The sequence below is a fragment of the Hemicordylus capensis genome, chromosome 3 (assembly GCF_027244095.1).
Source record: "Hemicordylus capensis ecotype Gifberg chromosome 3, rHemCap1.1.pri, whole genome shotgun sequence".
NCBI classification, from domain to species: domain Eukaryota; kingdom Metazoa; phylum Chordata; class Lepidosauria; order Squamata; family Cordylidae; genus Hemicordylus; species Hemicordylus capensis.
In genome coordinates, this window is record NC_069659.1 from 256,776,521 (window position 1) to 256,790,859 (window position 14,339).

General features: G+C 38.0%; 1 pseudogene; it reads left to right on the top strand.

Moving 5' to 3' along the window:
• The first annotated feature begins 599 nt into the window (after positions 1–599).
• LOC128352633 (uncharacterized) lies at positions 600–704 on the top strand (annotated as a pseudogene).
• The last annotated feature ends 13,635 nt before the right edge of the window (positions 705–14,339 follow it).

Below are 14,339 nucleotides of genomic sequence, written 5' to 3' on the forward strand. Positions count from 1 at the left end.
CCTAGAATGGCTACCCTACTTTCCTGGGGGAAAGTTGCTGATAATCGCTGATAATTGGGGGTTCTCTCTCCGGCAATTCCCTGTGGTGGCCAATGTGCATATGCTCACAGTCAAGTATGTATCTGCATAAGTCAAAACCTGGGAAATTAGAATGAGAGTAAAGATCTATCCCTGGTTCCAGTGTTCCCCACCCAGAACCACCCAGACACATGGAGCGGCTACTATTTCTTGGGAGTATGAAAGGCTTGCCTGGAGATGATGGGGGTCACAGTGTACAAGTTCTATTATTTACCAGAGAGAATAGGAGCCCATTGATTTGGATGGCCTACCTCATGAGAGCACAGTCTAATGGAAGACCAAAAGTCTTGAAGCATCTGGTCCTCCCTAGTAGACTTGCTCTCTCATGAGAGGGCTAATCCCTGACTGGCAAACCAACATAAGGACAAGAGTGTGCTTGGGTGTTCCTGGACTGCTTTGCTTGGATCTGCCATCACAGCAGCATCCTTGGTCACAGTGGACTAGATCCTAAGTTTCTTTGCCCTCCCTCATATACATATTCCCTCATAGTAAGCAATCATGATCTGTTCCCAGAGGAACAGGGGGAGACACCATGATCATGAAGGTGGTTTTCCCAGGGTGAGGCTCATCCATTGCACTTCAGGTGTGCTGACCCCTGCGATTTCCCCAAATGTGGGAAACTTGACTGCATAACTCGACTGTGACCAACAGAAAAATAGTGCCCCTCAGCATCCCCCTATTGACAGAAATTGTGCTTGTGCAAGACTGTTTTGGTCCAGGGTTCTTATGAGGGTGGCGATGCAATTGCTGTCAGAATAAGGGTTTGCATGCCATTTAAAGGGATTTAAATGCCCTTTCCCTTCTGAAGGTGGGCAGTCTATTCCGAAAAGTCACAACTGAGCTCAGCGTGCCCCTTTGAAGACTACAGCCAATGGCTGCCTCCCTGCAGATGTTCTGATGCCTTGACCACAGTGTGGCGATATGAGCGCTATGGAACTTGCTGGGATGCGGACTTGGTGGACCAGGAAGAGGGAGTGGCTCCCCTATCCTAAAACTAGAGGTTGCTGGGCTACAGTTGGACAAACGTCTGCGATGCAATTCACAGTTATAAAAATTAACCTCGGGTTCTTCTAGCTACAGTCTTCTATCCACTGACTCATTGACTGACTGACATGAAACTCCCAGACCAAACCACGAAATATAGAAACATGCTGTTTTCACAGGTAGGTTACAAACCTTGCCCAGACTATCAGGAAAAAATCTAGAACCCTGCCAGAAAATGCGGGAAAACTATCCATTCAAAGAGCATGGGGGAATGATACCATCCAACAAACTTTGACAGTTTTCTCAGGTCCTTTTTTGAGGCAGAAAGTTCAAACTTTCACTAATTTATGAAGCAACAAATAAACTATTTTTTTTCTTCAGTTCAGTGCATTTCAATCCGTGTTGGATTTCCACGAAAATTGCGTGGATTTCCACGAAGAAATCAAGAAACACGCAAGAGCTTAAGTGCTGGAAATAGAAATACATTTTTATAAACACATAAACTCTTCGGCACATCAACTAGCAACAAGTGAAGGGAGAGTACACGGTCATTTTGTGTTGCAGATGCAATGCTTGCGAACTTCAAGCCTGTCTTACTAGCCCATATAGATATAATAGGTACATCATTAAATATTTCAAGACTTAATCTTGCCACCATTTCATCTAGTAACTTATAACACAGTGATATCTCCTCTCACAATAAAACAGTGGGTACAAGCTGCAGGAATCTTCCTTTCTCCACTTCCTGTCATGCTAACTTGCCAGGCCTGCTTTTAGGCATTTTGGAAACTGTTAAAAGCTGCTGAATAGTAGGCACCAAACTCACTTCATTCTGTTATGAATGTTGGCTCTCATGTGTTCACTGCTGATTAGACTACATTATTTCTATGATCCTATTGGGCTTCACACAAGGCATAGAGGCACTTGCCCTTATTTGAAACTAGCAGACACCAGGAGAATTTGCTGATTGCTAATGAGAAAGTGAAGGTTTTGTTGATATCATCTGGGACATTCTTGCTGTGGTCTGCTATTAAGATCTGGAGCTCTACATAACACACCATATTAAACAGGCAGTGATTTTATTATGGGATCAGTTTAACTTTTCATGTCTGTTGTATTCCAAAAGCGTATGCTGAGACACCTTTTTTCCCCCAGAATATGAAACATAATATCTTGGTTCAAGCTGCGTTGTTTAAAAAGGGGCAATGTGGTTCATAATGTTACATTTATTGCATACTCTTTAAGCCACTTGACCCATATAAATATTACTATAGAGTTGCCCTCAGTTATTAAATTCTTATGGCTTATAAAGGGGGCAGCAGGAAGTATATAATCTATAGAGTAAGGTGTGTTTTGATCTGAGTGCTTTGGAGAAAAGAGAAAGGTTGAAAACAAATGGCTTTCCATTATTTCCATATTCGCAAAGTGAATATTTTTTCTGGCTTTAAATAAGCAGCAAGCTATTCATTCAATTATATCTCGGCATGCCAAACCATAATTTGGCTCTTGAGGGATGGAAATGGAAAACCTGTGTCTTCTGAGAAATTGGTTGCAAGAACTTTCACCTTCTCTTGGGCTGTGCCAGCAGTGTTATAATGGTTCCTCAGGATTTGTCCTGGTTCAACTACAGAGTCGTGACCACATGAACATTCCCTCTGTAGTTGGTGTGACTCTCTGCAGTAGTCATATCAGCAATGACGCCTTTGCTCATTTCTTTTTACCCTTCCTAGGAACACATGAATGCAGCCACAACACTGACATTGTAGCTGTGTATATACAGAGCACTCTGATTCTGCCCCGCCAATGCATTTGCTAGAAATGCATGGAGCAGCTGACTGTGTCTGTGACTTTGTCACACTCTTCTAAACACCAGGTTATCTTTCCAAGAGGGGATACAGTTATTCAAGCTGGCCCTGTTTCCACCTGGTTAAGCTAGCTGAAAATAAACTGTACTCAAGGTTTTCTGGAAGCATTGCCTCAGTATTCTAATATTCCCTTTCTGTGAGTTTAAAAGGACATTCTCTAAAAATACAGTGCTCTCTCTCTCTCACACACACACACACACACACACACACACACACAAACGTGTGTGTGTATTTATATATCTGACAGAGACAACATATTAACATAGGTAATTTCACTTCAGAGTTGCTTGGGGCAGAACCTCCAGACCTAGAGGTTACCGCTGTCAAAGCGGGACCTTTTTCTTCCTGTCACTTCTTTCAGAGATGAAGGGAGAGATTTCCCTTAGCCTACAGCATTTAGCGTGGAAACGCTCCACCACAACATTTTGAAACTATAGAAATCATGAAGCCAGCCTGTGACCTTCCATTTCAGTGACAGTACAGGAATCCCTGGAGCAGCGGAGGCATCCTCTGATATTTGGAAAAGTGTCATGTTTTCTTTACAGAGAAAACTGTCATATTGTTGTTGGCATAAAATACAACACTTCCTGGAGTTGTGATTTCCTTGTTTGCTACAAAATGTCACCTGGGCAACTGACATGTTTTTGTTTTTTGCTTAGAGCAACTCACTACTTATGATATTCAAATAAAGTGGCTATTGATACCCCAAGCCATACTGGAAAAGAAGAGGAATTACAGATGCCTGAAATTCTTCCCAAAGATGCACCGAGGGAGCGGGGGTTTGAAAAATGTGCAACTCCCATCTGAAATTTCATTGATACAGGCTAAATATAGCTCTTGTATCATTTGCAAATTATTGATGTTCTGTGCAACAATTCTTCAGTAGTAAAAAAAATACCAATACTATGCTGCAAGTAATTACTCAGAAATGTCTCCAAAATAAGCAATATTCAACTTCTCATTTTGTAACTTAATTGAGATGCTAAACCTGCTGTAATTTCAGCCAATAGAGGCAATTAGACACTACTTACAAAAGAAGTGAGTTTTAGTTAAGGCCATTACTTTTGTCGGTCTTGTTTTCTTTAATCTTGTGGCCCAGGATAACAAATATTCATAAATGTCAATCTTATGTTTTTTCCCTAAGACTCAAACTTTTAAAATATATCAGCACTATTTAGAGTTAATAAATCATCTCTCTCTCACAGACACAAATGCACACCCACACAAGCATGGAGAAAACACAAGAAAGAAAGAAAGAAAGAAAGAAAGAAAGAAAGAAAGAAAGATGCACACATATCCCAGATGAAAAACACTGAAGTAAAAATCTTCTCATCACATATAATCATTCCTAATACAGTCAAATCAAGTGAAATAAAATATCATTTCTTAATTATGCAGTTTAGTTAAGGCTACTGACTTGCTGCCCTAGATTTATGGCCATTCGGTGCAAGATGCTGCAATAAGTCACTGAATATTTTGCAGCTTCCTGAGACCTTGTTTTGAGAACTGCATTGTGCTTTATAGAGCATAGGATGGGGTTCACAGGTCCCAATACCAGAACATGGGAACTCTGATCCCCATTCACCTATAGTGGGAACTGGCCCTGCCTCTTTGTAGCAACCATGGGCCCAGGAGTTTCCGTCTGTGAGGCTGTGTCATACATGATGCCATTGTGCCCCTGTGTTCTACCCTAAGGCCCAAATGGGGAATCCTTACACCAGCTAGGAACTGCCACGTGATATGAACATTTCCCTTTCCTATTCAGTTCGCTACTGGCTGAACTGAGCCAGCGTGGTGTAGTGGTTAGAGTGCTGGACTAGGACTGGGGAGACCCGAGTTCAAATCCCCATTCAGCCATGAAACTAGCTGGGTGACTCTAGGCCAGTCACTTCTCTCTCAGCCTAACCTACTTCACAGGGTTGTTGTGAAAGAGAAACTCAAGTATGGGCTCCTTGGAGGAAGAGTGGGATATAAATGTAATAATAATAATAATGAAAATGAATGTGGCACAAGACTTAACAGGAGGCAATGGAATGAATGGGTTGCCCAGCCCTTACTATAATATACGTAACATGTGGTTTCATGTATGACCTTATATACAATTTAGGTAGGAGTTTTGGCTGTGTATCCAACTGTGAGTGTCACTAAGAGCAGAATTGGTGTCCATCTCCTAAACTGAAGTTTCTGGCCAAATTGCACATGTAAAATTTGAACTTGAAAATGAAGATAACAGTGTAGAATATTTAGGTCTGAGTGTGAATGCATTCTTTAGTGATCCTCTTAAAGTTCTGTTAAACCAGATGTTGGCATCACACGCACATGTATGCCTCAAGAATCTTAGCTTTGAAAAAATAGGCCATTGTATAGGGAATATACTGGACTTCTAAAAACTAGAACAATCAAATTCAAGAGATCCTCAATATATAGACAGCAATCAGAAAGCAGCTTGATAGCCTGAATTTTTACTAGGATGAATATGGGCAGCATTTATTTATTTATTTATTTATTAAATTTATACCCCGCCCAAACTTACGCCTCTGGGTGGCTACTATTATTTATTTATTTATTTATTTACACAGTCAGACAGGTGTTACTGACTGGTTTGTTTTATCCAGACATCGAGTCCTTGCCAAGGATCTGGGATGGCTGGATTTTATTGTCAATGTTGTTGTTGTTGTTATAGATATCATCGCAGAATATAGGCTGTTCCCAGTAAAGCTGCTTTTTGTAATTGGCTGATGGTGATTTCTGTGGCTCCTATGTTGTTGAGGTATTTATAATAATAATAATAATAATTATTATTATTATTTCTTGTTTACACAGTCAGACAGGTGTTATTGACTGGTTTGTTTTATCCAGACATTGAGTCCTTCCCAAGGACCTGGGATGGCTGAATTTTACTGTCAATGTTGTTGCTGTTTTTATTATTATTATCATTATCATTATTATTATTACTATTATTACTACTACTACTACTACTACTATTTCCCATTATAGTGGACATATAAAATAAATACTCTTGTGTTCCGTATCCTCAGTCTGGTGAACTCCATTGTATTAATGAAGATCAATTGTGAGAGTGGATGCTCACTGAGCATTTGCATAGTGGTGTATGCAGGAATAGCTTTTTGAGAAAAGAAACTGCTGCAAGTTCAAACTTTATAAGCAATCCAAATTCATCACATTGAGCCAGTGAAGAAATTTCCTTATCAGTCTTTCTTGCAGGCCTTTCCCCAGATGTTTTTGGTTTTTTTTACTTCGACTACCCTCTCTTTGAATGCAAATTGGAAAGTAGACAGGAAAAGATAGCATAGAAAAGATACCAATTTCTACTACTATTAGACATAACCTGTATTGGATGAACGAGAAAGAGGTTTTTATTAATAATGACCTTGTAGCAGAAGCCCCATTCTGCAATGTTCTCATCTCAAAATGGGAAAAGTTGAGAACTGTTGACCTTTCCCATGTATAGGTCTAATTTTTAAATATACATTAGTGGTGTAAGATTTGCACTGAAGTTCCATATTTCACCATGCTATAAGGAAGACCTTTATATATCCTGCAGTCCTTGTTCAGTCAAAATATCCATTGAATCTCCATAGGCAGAATTGTTTGAAGTAACTGTAGAACCCACAAATGTAGGAAAGAGGTAACAGTTGGTAACTAGTCTGAATGTGTATCTTAAGGAAGCGTTTGATGCTATGTGTATCCCTGTTTCAAGTCTTGTTTATATGCATGTGTGGGAATGTTCCTTCATTTGGGTTTATGAAACACCACTGGTTGGACTGGGACCACCCTCCCCAAATGCACTTTTCTTGAATTTACAGTGCTACATTCTAGTAATGCTTTTCTTTGTGGAAGTCTTTGACAGGTAATGTTCTAATAAAATCTTATCATTAGTTAATATAGATATAGAATCCCATTAGAAATAATGAAGATAGAATTTTGGATGGTTGGTTGATAAAAGGTTAACCAAATAAGTCAATTGAGTTCAGTGCAAAAACTCCAAAATTAATCTAAACAGTTCTTCCATGTGTTTAGCAGTGCTATAGATTCATTATTTCAAATATATATTACTGAATGAGCCCAAAGGGACAATAGTGGGTCAAATTGTGACTGCCTTTTAGTCTGATACTACTCTACAAGATTCCAGGGATTTCACTCAGGGCTGTCGAGGGTAGACAAACTGAAAGTAAACGAAAGCAGAATACAGTTTACACAATGCAAAAATTTACAATGTAGAAATGTTTCTGGAAATCAGCAAAGTTTCCTTTAAAAGGGGTGGTTGTTTTTTAAAGAGCAGAAGGGTTTATGAACTGCTCATAGGTTTAAAAGAAATGATTTTCTTAAAATAAATTTATAAGCAGAATGAGGTTTCTATTTTCTTATTCTTTAAAAAAGTTTATATCTTTAAAATGCAATTACTTGCCTTCTACTAGTGGGACTTTAATTTCTTCCTTTATAGTAATATATCGTTCTGAAATTCCAAAGGTTTCTGGTGCTTTTCAGCTGTCACCTCAATTCAAAATCATGGAGTTCAGCAATATAAAATATAATAAATTTAACTGGACCTAAGTAGATGGTTTGAAAACAGCTTTCAAAAATAATACCTGTGTACTTCTGTGAATAGTAAACAGTTGTGCGTGTATGTGCGCGTGTGCACACACACACACACACACTCTACTTCTATGTTTCCCACAAACATATGTGAACATTTGTTCTGATGTTTAGAATCTGATAGCAACAGTATTCCAATAAACATATACATTTGTTTAAGAAGGTAGGGATCTCTAGCTTTGTACTCCTTTAAAAATAATCTCATACAAGGGGTTTAGTATTCACCTGAATATACTCACACTTTATGCCTTTAGTATTGGAGTTTGAGCAAGATCTTCATTTAGCCAACATGAATATGCAATCATTGTGTGCATAATGTAACCTTTAGCCCAAATTACAGCTGACCTGCTATTTAGTGCTTGCAGGGCTATTTTTTTTTTTTTACACCAAAGTAAACTTTCCTCCAAGAGTTCACATTTAATCAATTTTTGTTTTGCAGCCTTTTGTAGATTGAGTCTTTTGTTAAGAAAGGACGTCTTGTTTCCAAAACACACTTTAGGCAATCACTGGCATCAGAGTGCCACCAAAAGGCAGGAAGAGAAATCAGCAAGTACATTCTGACCTTTACAAAGACAGCTAAGGTTATGCACATAACATTTGCTTGTTTACTTTGCAAAATCAACAACGAGTTGTAAACTCTGGGCTTCGCAAGCATCTTGACGCAAGTGAAAAAGAAACATTTGCAACAAGGGGGGGAAAATACCCAGCACCAGTATTAAAAAATTTTCGTTTCCATTCTGCACATAAAGCTTGTTATCTGCTTTGCTCTATATCTATCATGATGCAACTTTAATAATGTTAGCGAAGACGGCTCAGAAAATCACAGCTGTAGCTAGAGGCAACCCCCCCCCCCACACACAAAATGAGGTGCTTCTCCAAAGCCTCACCTAGTGAGCTGAGTATTGGCTTATGCGTGAGAATAAGCAAACGAATCGATCGCGGCAGTAGGTTGATGGGTACTGGTCGTTTTGATGGATATGACTGTAAAAAAAAAGTCCAGATTGGTTCACAGTGGACCTCATACCATGTCAGCTAAAACCAAAGAGACACAAAAGTGACAGCTGTGGAGAGTACACTGCAGGCAGTCAATGGTTCCTGTGATTTATTGTTCCATCTGCCTTGCCGCTGTGAGGACAAGTTCCCCCTGATTTGGTTAAAATGAAAAGGACCTCAGAGAGCACAACGTGTTTTTTGAAAATGTGCAGAAACTATTTTTTTTTTAGTTCTTGATTTATGTTCCTTTCCCCCTCCATAATGTTTGCACCAATTGTTACCCAATAATGATTGTTGGGGGTGGGCTTCCCAACTACTACACTCTCCCCACACTCCCAAAATGAAGCAAAGGAAAAGAATAAAACCAAATAAAAATATCCCAAATACCAGGTTATTAAGTAAATAACCTATACTCCCACAATAGCAAAATAGAAAGTGAGGCGTGCTGTGTGTGTATATGTGTGTTTGTGTGTGTGTGTTTTAACTTCATTCACTTCTATGAACATTTGGCTTTGTTAAACGACTGGAAACCTTTCCTCTTGCAAAAAAAAAAAGTGTGGCGGGGAGGAAAAGTGCACCAAGTAGTTGCACCTGAAATATTAAGACATTTGTAACAATGTTATATATCCAGACAGGGGACACTTTTGTTTTACAAATTGGCACGAGCCCCTTTCTCACCAAATTACATGGTTGATGTTTGGTTTTTAGTCATACAGCTTGGCCCTTCTAGTGTTTACACACAAACTTTTGCTCTTTTCGACTTGAAAAGAAATATTTCCTTCATGTGGCTGATGCAGCTTATTACCCCATTAAAGAGAAGCACTGCATGACGCTTCTGTCACCATAACATGAAAGCCTAATCAACACTTAAAGGTGTAACACAACACAAATATTCTCAGTCTCCAGGGAAACTAAAGTAGCAGTCAGAGGAACATTTGGACTCCCCCCTCTGCTCCCACCCATGAGAACTGAAGTATGCCATTGCAGAGAAATATGGTTAATGTTTTAATACATTTATGGGGGATAAATAATAAATGAAGCATTATCCAGTGTTCTCTCCGAATAAAGTTTTAACAAATCTGAGCAAATTGAATGAATCTTGTGGAGTGGAGTATTGATACTTTGCCGTGTGGATTGCATGATAGGAGAAAAATGGGTTTAAGGGCCTCGGAGACCTTTCAAATTCCTGCATATGTTATAATTCACTACTTAAAACAGCACGAAGCAGTAATCCACAATAAGTTAAGTAAAGGCTCTTACTCTCTAAATCTCATAAATGTTTAATGCAGATCAGCAAATTTTCAGCAAATTTCCCATGAAAAGGCCTGTTGGTTTCGATGGTGCATGGAAAGTTCTTCTCTCTTTTGCCTTCATGCAAGGTCCCTTAAGTCTTGACCCCTGTGGCAGGCACTTCCTGGCTGAAGGTTTCACTAGGCCTCACAGGTCCAACCTTGGTGTCAAAAGCTGGCCTGTCTCCTGTCTCAGGATGTTGGTTTTACCTCTCAAGTGTTTCCTGAATTTGTGAAAATTCTTTTCTGGCTGGTTGTCCATAGTGTTTAAATGCTCAAAAAATATTTATCTTTTTGAGAGAGGGAGAGAAGGAGAAAGGGGGGAAACGAGAGAGAGAAAGCAAAGGGGGAAATCGCAGTGGCTACTGTTGAGCAGGGGATGGTCTCTAGAGGCCAGTTCTACTTTTGGAACATGTTATTGTCAGGCAGAGGTCAACATCTTTTACCTCTTTTTTCCATTATTCAAAATAAGTATTGATGTTATGTTTTAGCTATTTAAAAGCCAGCTGCCTTGCTCATTTCAGAGATTTTTTTTCCCTGGTACTATTGTATGTGGTAATAGCTGGCCTGTGTATCGTCTTTCACAAAATCTAGCCTTTCAGGGTCTCAGTCTTCAAATGATATCAATCAAAATTTATGCAATTCAAAATCCATATGTATAGAGTCCCAGTTCACCTCATTTAATGATAATAGTAAACCACATGTTGTGTACATGTCTAAAACACTTTTCTGGTTCTTGACTGTATTAACCCTAGGGGCACTATGTTTTCGTACAGCTTGCCCAACTGAGCAGCATAATATATTGATTAATACTTGGCAACAACTGAATTCCTGAATAATAAAACTGTGAACAAGGCAAATGTATACTAATAAAACAAGGGGGTGTCAATATTATTAGGGCACATATGTTAATATAAATGACTCTGGAAGAATAGACAGCAGTGGAGATTTTTCAGCCTGCAAATATATATATATATATATATATATATATATATATATATATATATATATATATATGGCAGGTTCTACTTTATTTTCACTTCCTAACATGATGACTTTATTAAGCAATCAGCATCACCTAGTGAAATACATATTGTGAGTCTCCCCAAAGCCAACTGCAGCATCAGCCACAATTTCATGAGGATATAAAGTTAGCTACTGACATAAGACAAATTACAGTTAGAGAGTGACCATCCATGTCAATAGAATTGCTCTTGTATACGCATGAAGTATAGAAATCAAAAATCAAAACAGGGTAGGAGTAACTGGCTAAACCATGGCATAGGCATCCGATAGAATGCCTTTTATTTGCTCAAGGTATAACAGTCACAAGAAGGATTCGCTTTTGTGGACAAATCCCTACGACATTTGGCAAAGGAGGAGCTGAAACATTTCCTCAGTTTGTTTTGGCAAGTCTGAAAACTCGATCCCATTATGCATAGTTCTGCATTCCAGAAACAAAACAATGAAAACCAGGTTACAATTAGGAATGCTGTGATGTCATCAAGAAGATGGGAGTGAGTGAGAAAGAGAGTGAGATGTTGTTGTTAGTTTGGAACGTAGTTGACTTAGGCAGGGTGTCTGTGGCAAACATTAATTTTTTCAATAAGCTTAACATCATTCTAGGAAATAACTTAGCCAGCCTGATGTGCTATTTCTAAAGAATAATGTGTGATTTTCTGAATGTAGAAATTCTCGTTGCTGATTTAAGTCTTTGGAATGAAGCAAAAACTAAAAAATAAGCTGTATAATGTTTCAAATGGCTGGACTTGGTTCTTAAAACTGCAAGGTAGATCAGCAAGGACAGAATCTGTGTCTTCTTTTAATGCCATTCGCATGAGTCACAGCAAGGCAGGAAAGCTGTTGACAAATTAATACTTTAAGAAAATAAACTATGGTCATGTTGAACACAGAGCAACTTTATCCTGATTAATTTGCGTTGGAGTCGCTCCAGCCCTCATTGACAAAGCCCTGCAGTTTGTACAAATGTAATTTCCTAATATTTACATGAGGAAAGCCTCGGCAGTTAAGCTTTGCCTCCAGTGTGAGTTTTGTGGTTAGGAGGAAAAAAGACAATAAAAATACAGAGAGCTAATTGTAAGCACATTTGGGGGGGGGAGATTTTTGACTCTCCTCCCTCCAAAGCCCTATAAAAATGTGTTATGTTGTGCTCAAAAGGAGCACAGTGCCAGCCTCCACCTGGCAAAGGTTTAAGTAACACAACACCTAGTGCTTGCTAACAACTGAACGGCTGCAGAGGAGTGCAACACACAGCAAACAAACCTTTAGAGCATTGAACAATATACTGCAACTGCATTATTCTCGAAAAAGCTGGCATAAATTCAGATCAACCTGCCCAATCACATGCTCCTTCCTATTTTATGCCTTTCTTTGCAGAGATTATTAGACATTTGTACAATTGTATAATTTAATAAAATCGGAGTAGGGGAAGAATAGCAATTATAGTCTATTGCTTTCTTTTAAGAATATTAAAAAGGAAAACCTTTAGTTTGAATGAGATTTTTTTCCCCTCCCCCATCAGTTTACACAATTTTCCAGATGCAAAATGAGCTTTTGGCTGTAAAATATTTTATCACATTGTCTTACACAATAAAGATTAGATGTTTTCGTGCTCTCTCAACTGCACTGCAATTATTTTTTAGTGTTTGCAAATCATAATATAATTTAAAAACCATATTTTATACCTCATCTAAAATACTTTTATAGTACCATGATGGTGAAAAAAAATTTCCAACAATAACATCTATTTAACTATTCTTTTAAGTGGTTGTAATATGCTTTGGTATACTTTCCCAAGGAAAAAAAAAGCATTGCTAAAAAGGCTTAGCTGTTCTTGAAAACAAATCTCTCAAGCAGCATCTTTTCAAAAATCCTTAGAATTTAATTCCCTTGACTAAAGAGCCCAGAGAGCCTGAATGTAAAAATAGTAGCCTTGTCATTTCACATTCATTAAGTGAAACTCAGAAATTAATAATGTAAAATATGCTTTTTAATTAGTCTTACATTCTACCCAATGTACTTAAATGGGATCAGCAGCTCCCCAATGATTTTTTTCTTAATAAAGTATTAGCCTGTGATGCACAGGGGTTGACAGGTATGATAAACTGGAAAGTACTTTTCAAGGCATATGAATGATACCAAAATAGTACTCTCCCATTTAAATGTAATTAACATCAGGGAGCAATATTACATGAAGAGAAGCCTGCAATAATTTTATTTCAGGGTGGAGATCATTTTTTCTTTTCTTTTTTTCTTTTTTGTTTTATGAGTAGTTTGATGGTTGCAGACATGATTTTATAATTTAATTACCTTTGTTGAAAGCTAAGCTTTCGCTAATAGCTGGTCAACAGGATCATAAAGCAATCTTCAGGAACACTGAAAAGAAAGCAAATCTCCTTTGATAACTTTAGTTAATCGTATTAGGTTTATATGTTGGTGTGTGGTCTCTTCTAGATGGTCTCAATAGGCCCTCCCTTCTCAATGTGCTATGTTCTTCTTAAAATTTAAAAATAAGTTATTGAAAAACACACCTGTAAATAAATATGTTATGGGGAAACCATATATTCCAGAAATCTTTACAAAATAGATGTAAAGTAAGCCAACCTAAAAAATATTAATCAGCCTTAAACAAAGGGCAAATTTTAATTAAGCATCCCTCAAACTTTCTCCCAAAATGAAATTGCTTCTTGGAATTGCTATGAAGATAATAAAAGACCATTGTTTGTCTCTAGAATAGCATCCCACAACTGTCCAAATGTCAGTTGTGTTTATTTAAGAATGTCTCTTCTCTCTAAGTAACTGCATTCCCAAATGAAGCACTTTTAAAGAGTAAACATGCAAAGAGATTCTGGTTCCAAGAACATGACCAAAAAAAGCTCAGTTCCAGAATATATCCATTGTTATTACTGTAGGGCTTTGTAAGGTTGATCTGCCCTTAGGCTGTAAGGACTTTCCTAAACTCACAGGGAGTCATCTATAAGGTATGGATGTGATTCACATAATGTACCATTTCCCCATGTTTGGCCATTCACATAAAGATATAATTTGACTTCTGTCCTATTTCTTTTGATTCATTTATCCCAGTTTTTTTTCCTAATGCATGCCACATTTTGAAACATGCACTGATGTTTCTATGTGTTTTCACACTGTTCATCTGTTAACTTCTGTTGATAACCACACTGGGTAGCATGTTTGATAGCATAAAGTGTTTGTGACACTAATGTACTACACTGCTTGCTAAATGCTTCCTGAAATGCATGTCTTTGTAGCAGCATTCATGCTGATTGAACTTGGTACATGCCACTGCATCTTTTTTATTATTGGGAAAGAAAAACTGAAATTTCCTAAGAATTTACTGATTTCTTAATCAATTGCTAAACAGCTGAAGCTTCAGAATATAGAAAGTGCTGTTCTAATTCTGGAATTTTAAATGGGTACTTAAACTGCTAAATAATGAAAATAGCCACTATGAAATGACCCCTTTGTCACAATC